Here is a 6,427-nt window from a genome sequence, read left to right as displayed (position 1 = left end):
GTTGAGGCATATTGCGACCGCGCAGTCGGGACTGGATCTCGCACGGTAGCGTGAGAGCACAACAAAAGAGTGCAGTGCTGGGTGGGAAATGGAATATCATAAAATCCTATGTTTCTGAATACATAGCAAGTCAAATAGATATCTATGTATGGTCACTATTGATTATAGATATCAAATTATGTAAACAAATAAAAATACATTTAAAAAACATTGTAGAATGTGTTTTTTTGTTTGTTTTTTTGCTCAATGCTGAGCCAGTGCAGAACACAAACATATTGCGAAGACATAGCTCAGCACCATCCTGAAAGAGCATCAGGTTCACAGTCCTATCCGATAAACCAAATTCCTCTGCTAATTATTTTCATCATACCGGTATTGTGATTATTCACAGTACTGCCGATGACACAACAGTGTCATCACCGACAACAATGAGACAGTTTATAGGGAGGAGGTCAGAGACCTGGCCGTGAAGTGCCAGGACAACAACAACCTCTCCCTCAATGTGATCAAGATAAAGGAAATAATTGTGGACTACAGGAAAAAGAGGACCAAGCACGCCCCCATTCTCATCGACGGGGCTGCAGGGGAGCAGATTGAGAGCTTCATGTGCCTTGATGTCCACATCACCAACAAACGAACATGGTGCAAGCACACAATGACAGACAAGCGGGCACAACAAAACCTATTCCCCTTCAGGAGACTGAAAATGGGTCCTCAGATCCTCAAAAGGTTCTACAGCTACACCATCGAGAGCATCCTGACTGGTTGCATCACTGCCTGGTATGGCAACAGCTCGGCCTCCGATTGCTAGGCACTACAGAGGGTAGTGCAAACGGCCTAGTACATCACTGGGGCCAAGCTTCCTGCCATCCAGGACCTCTATACCAGGCGGTGTCAGAAGAAGGCCCTAAAAATTGTCAAAGACTCCAGCCACCCTAGTCATAGACTGTTTTCTCTGCTACCACAGGGCAAGTGGTACCGGAGCGCCAAGTCTAGGTCCAAGAGGCTTCTAAACAGCTTCTACCCCCAAGCCATAAGACTAGTGAACATCTAATCAAATGACTACCCAGACTATTCACATTGCCCCCCCTCCACACCACTGCCACTCTATGTTGTCATCTATGCATTGTCACTTTAATTAACTCTACCTACATGTACATACTACCTCAACTAACCCGTACCCCCACACATTGACTCTATACCGGCAACCCCCTGTATATATTATTTTTTACTGCTGCTCTTACTTGTTACTTTTATCTCTTATTCCTATCCATATTTTTTTCCAACTGCACTGTAAGGTCACTGTAAGTGTGAATACGATACCTGTTGTATTCGGCACATGTGACTAATAAAACTAGATTTGATTCAGCAAGACAGACCCTAGATAGAATCAGAAATATAGGCCTACGCTAGCACCTGGATCAATACTCAGTTCCATAACATTACACATAAGAATCTATGGTGAAGACTTATTTTCTACAGGGAAGATTTGTTAAGAGGCCTGACACTCGATCCGAACATTAACACGCATCACTGGAGATATGGGTTTGGAAGTATAAAGACGACAAAAAAATAAATACATGGTGATACATTTGTACACACCTTGATAGGGTTAGGCATCTGTAACTGCTACAGTGTAGATTAGTAGGATGGAGGCATCTGTAACTGCTACAGTGTAGTTTAGTAGGATGGAGGCTCCATAGCTGTATGGATCTGTAACTGCTACAGTGTAGTTTAGTAGGATGGAGGCTCCATAGCTGTATGGATCTGTAACTGCTACAGTGTAGTTTAGTAGGATGGAGGCTCCATAGCTGTATGGATCTGTAACTGCTACAGTGTAGTTTAGTAGGATGGAGGCTCCATAGCTGTATGGGTCTGTAACTACTACAGTGTAGTTTAGTAGGATGAAGGCATCTGTAACTGCTACAGTGTAGTTTAGTAGGATGGAGGCTCCATAGCTGTATGGATCTGTAACTGCTACAGTGTAGTTTAGTAGGATGAAGGCATCTGTAACTGCTACAGTGTAGTTTAGTAGGATGGAGGCATCTGTAACTGCTACAGTGTAGTTTAGTAGGATGGAGGCTCCAAAGCTTGATGACAAAATTTGCCCACAGGAAGGACCGTCACGCCACCATCCTATTCAAGTGAGCACAGCACAACAACTTGAGTCCAAAAACGTCTGGTATGCTGGTGCATAAATAATGTAATATGCCAGGGAGATATGTAAACTGGAGCTAAGAAAGTAAAAGTAAATGTACAGTGCATTCGGAAAGTTTTCAGAACCCTGGCATTTTCAATATTTTGTTACGTTACAGACTTATTCTAAAATGTATTAAATACATTTTTTCCTCATCAATCTACACACAATACCTTAAGGACAAACTGAAAAATGCTTTTTAGAACTCTGTGCTAATTTACTACAAATAAAAATAGAAACACCTTAATTACAGAAGTATTCAGACCCTTTGCTATGAGACTCGAAATTGAGCTCAGGTGCATCCTGTTTCCATTGATCATCCTTCAGATGTTTCTACAATATCTCAAGGACCACCTGCGGTAAATTCAATTGATTGGACATGATTTGGGAAGGCACAAACCTGTTTATATAATGTCCCACAGTTGACAGTGCATGTCAGAGCAAAATGCAAGCCATGAGGTTGAAGGAATTGTCCGTAGATATCTGAGACAGGATTGTGACGAGGCACAGATCTGGGGACGGGTACCAAAACATTTCTGCAGCATTGAAGGTCCCCAAGAACACAGTGGACTCCATCATCCTTAAATGGAAGAAGTTTGGAACCACCAAGACTCTTCCTAGAGCTGGTATGGGAGATGGGAGAATCTTCCAGAAGGACAACCATCTCTGCAGCACTCCACCAATTGGCATTCATGGTAGAGTGGCCAGACGGAAGCCACTCTACAGTAAAAGGCACATGACAGCACGCTTGGAGTTTGCCAAAAGGCACCTAAAGGACTCTGACCATGAGAAACAAGATTCATGGTTCATCCTTGGGAGCAATTTCCAAACGCCTGAAGGTACCACGTTCATCTGTACAAACAATAGTACGCAAGTATAAACACCATGGGACCATGCAGCCAGTATACAGCTCAGGCAGGAGACGTGTTCTGTCTCCTAGAGATGAACGTACCTTGGTGCGAAAAGTGCAAATCAATCCCAGAACAACAGCAAAGGACCTTGTGAAGATGCTGGAGGAAACCTGTACAAAAGTATCTATATCCACAGTAAAACGAGTCCTATATTGACATAACCTGAAAGGCCACTCAGCAAGGAAGAAGCCACTGCTCCAAAACCGCCGTAAAAAAAGCCAGACTACGTTTTGCAACTGCACATGGGGACAAAGATCATACTTTTGGGGGAAATGTCCTCTGGTCTGATGAAACAAAAATAGAACTGGCTCTGCTGAGTGTGGAGGTGGTAGCAGTGGTAAGGATTCACTCCATAGTGCTGAAAAGAAAGCTCTGCGGTTGGGGCACCGTTTGTCACCGTTATAGTGCAATTCATGTTTTGTGTTGTGTTGTGGAGTGGCTTTGCTGGCATGCATCTAAGAAAAAGGGGGAATTTGAAACACAAAGATTAACATGCTAAAATTGCCACTGATAGAAATGTTTTAAATTGTCATTAATCGTATTGTTGTTTCTAAGTACCATGGTTGTATTTTTATCTTTTAATGCAATAACTGGTTTAGCATATATTTTTTGCTGTGAGATATTTACCAGGATTATTTGTCATTAAGTAGTATGTTTTATTTGAGTTTAACCTGTAGTTGTTGGCTCTCTTTCTAATTTGACTAGGCAAGTCAGTTAAGAACAAATTCTTATTTACAATGATAGCATTGGAACAGTGGGTTATCTGTCTTGTTCAGAGGCAGAACGACAGATTTGACCTTGTCAGCTCGGGGATCCAAGCTTGCAACCTTTCGGTTATTAGTCCAACGCTCTAACCACTAGGCTACCTGCCGCCCAATAGTAAAAGATTGTATTCCTGCTTAAATTCCTCAAAAAAAATTCCCTCCTTTACTTTGTAAAATTTTGATGGGCTTTTTCTAATAGTTTCTTTAATTGAAATTGTATAAATCAGATGTAATTTTTGCCGAGTATGAGATTATCATTCCCCCTAATGCGTGCCTTAAAGACATCCAAAATTATATCGGGTTTGTCCTCTATGTATACATTTCTATTGGTAAAGGTTTTCATTTTTGTTGTTTTAGTATTTAATAACATTCGGGTCCAGAACGTGCGCTCTGTTCATTCTCCAAATTCTGTCACAAAATGTATTTTCTGTAGGTGTAATTAAGCATGATACTGGAGAATGATCCAATACCACTATATCATTCTCATTGTTTAGACCCAGTAAATTGTTGAGCGCATTTTGGGAAATAAAAATGTAATCAATTATTGAATAGCTTTTCTTACTTTGAGAAGAAGAAAAAAAAGGAATAGTCTTTTGTAGTTGGGAATAATAATCTCCAGGTGTCCAGTAAATGATTTGTAGAGATGAACATTTTCAGCCTCTTTGGAGGCTTCATAAATTTGAATGTATTTGTTACTACATCTGTCAATCTTATCAAATGTATGCTTTAGGACACTTAAATCATACATGTAGGCTAAAATAATAGTTCCTGTCTGGATTTAATCTAATATAGCTTGAATTCTATCTAAAAACACTACATTTTGCCCCTAGTGGGATGTGCAATGAAATCAATGTGTATTTTTCACCATGTAAGGTACAATTCAACATTACAAAACAGCCTTCTTGGTCCATATGCTGGAATATACGGGAAAATTGTGTATTCTTATTTTACCAATTGTCCATTCATTCTAAAGGAATCAGTCTAGGCCATCTCTTCCTCTTATGTCTTCATTATATTAAATTATAACTTTTCCTTCCAATCAGTCTCACGTGTTCTTTCACTAGAGTGGTGAGTTTGACAAATGATCATAGTCTCCAACCTTATAATATATACATGAAGGGGAGATAAATCAAGTCTGCTCAGACGACTCCCTCAACTACAGTGAGACTGGGAACATGTGTTTCATGACACAAATGTCGGTAAATATGGAGAGATAGTTTGTGTATGAGGAGGACTTGACTCCAATTGCAAGCTGTCCTTATAGCCCCTCACATATGCCCAAATCTATGGTGCAAACCTATTAGTCTGCCATCAAATCAAAGCTAGTATAAAACTAATATAAAACCTTCAACAGATACTAAAAGGAGTAAGTGCCAGTAGAACGTTGTAAAAGTACAGTTGTCGTACAGTGCAGTTTTTAAGTCTCACCACCAGATGTCACTATAATCCCTTCATTACAATATAATATGGTGTCATCATGGGAAATTGTGTGCCTTTCTCTCTCTCTCTCTCTCTCTCTACCTCGTTATCTCATCATTGACATAACTGCTCTCTCTCTCTCGTTCTCCCATCATTCGCTGCTCTCAGAAGTAGACTAGGAGATAAAACATTAGCATGTCATTCAAACAAACTTTTTTGTTGTTGCTGACACTGCATGTAAATGGGGTTTTTTTGTGTTCAGGGTAGTAAAGTGCTTTACAGTTTATCTCAATTGCTTGAGTACAAATTTCGTCCATATAGAATTTACTTTTTCAAAACAAACACATTGACAAAAATGACACATTTCTTTTTGTAAAATGCATTAAGAGCCTCAAAACTGTCCAGACGTGACGCTTGGCATTCAGGCCATAGAGTTCAGTCTTTGTTTCATCAGACCAGAGAATCTTGTTTCCTCATGGTTTTGAGAGTTCTATAGGTGCCTTTTGGCAAACTCCAAGAGGGCTGTCATGTGCCTTTTACTGAGGAGTGGCTTCCGTCTGGCCACTCGGCCATAAAGGACTGATTAGGGAAGTGCTGTAGAGATGGTTGTCCTTCTGGAAGGTTCTCCCATCTCCACAGAGGAACTCTGGAGCTCTGTCAGAGTGACCATCAGGTTCTAAGTCACCTCCTTGATCAAGGCCCTTCTCCCCCGATTGCTCAGTTTGTCCGGGTGGCCAGCTCTAGGAAGAGTCTTGGTGGTTCCAAACTTCTTCCACTTAAGAAAGATGGAGACCACTGTGTTCCTGGGGACCTTCAATACTGCAGAAATGTTTTCGTACCCTTCCCCAGATCTGTGCCTCGACACAATCCTGTCTCGTAGCTCTATGGACAATTCCTTTTAACCTCACGGCTTGGTTTTTGCTCTGACATGCACTGCCAACTGTGGGACCTTATGGTGTGTGCCTTTCCATATCATGTCCAATCAATTGAATTTACCACAGGTGGACCTCGATCAAGTTGTAGAAACATCTCAAGGATGATCAATGGAAACAGAATGGGCCTGCCCTCAATTTCGAATCTCATAGCAAAGGATCTGAATACTTATGTAAATAAGGTATTTCTGTTTAACATTTTTT

This window comes from Oncorhynchus nerka, linkage group LG17, assembly GCF_034236695.1.
Source record: "Oncorhynchus nerka isolate Pitt River linkage group LG17, Oner_Uvic_2.0, whole genome shotgun sequence".
In the NCBI taxonomy this organism is placed as follows: Eukaryota; Metazoa; Chordata; class Actinopteri; order Salmoniformes; family Salmonidae; genus Oncorhynchus; species Oncorhynchus nerka.
This window is presented reverse-complemented; position numbering follows the sequence as displayed.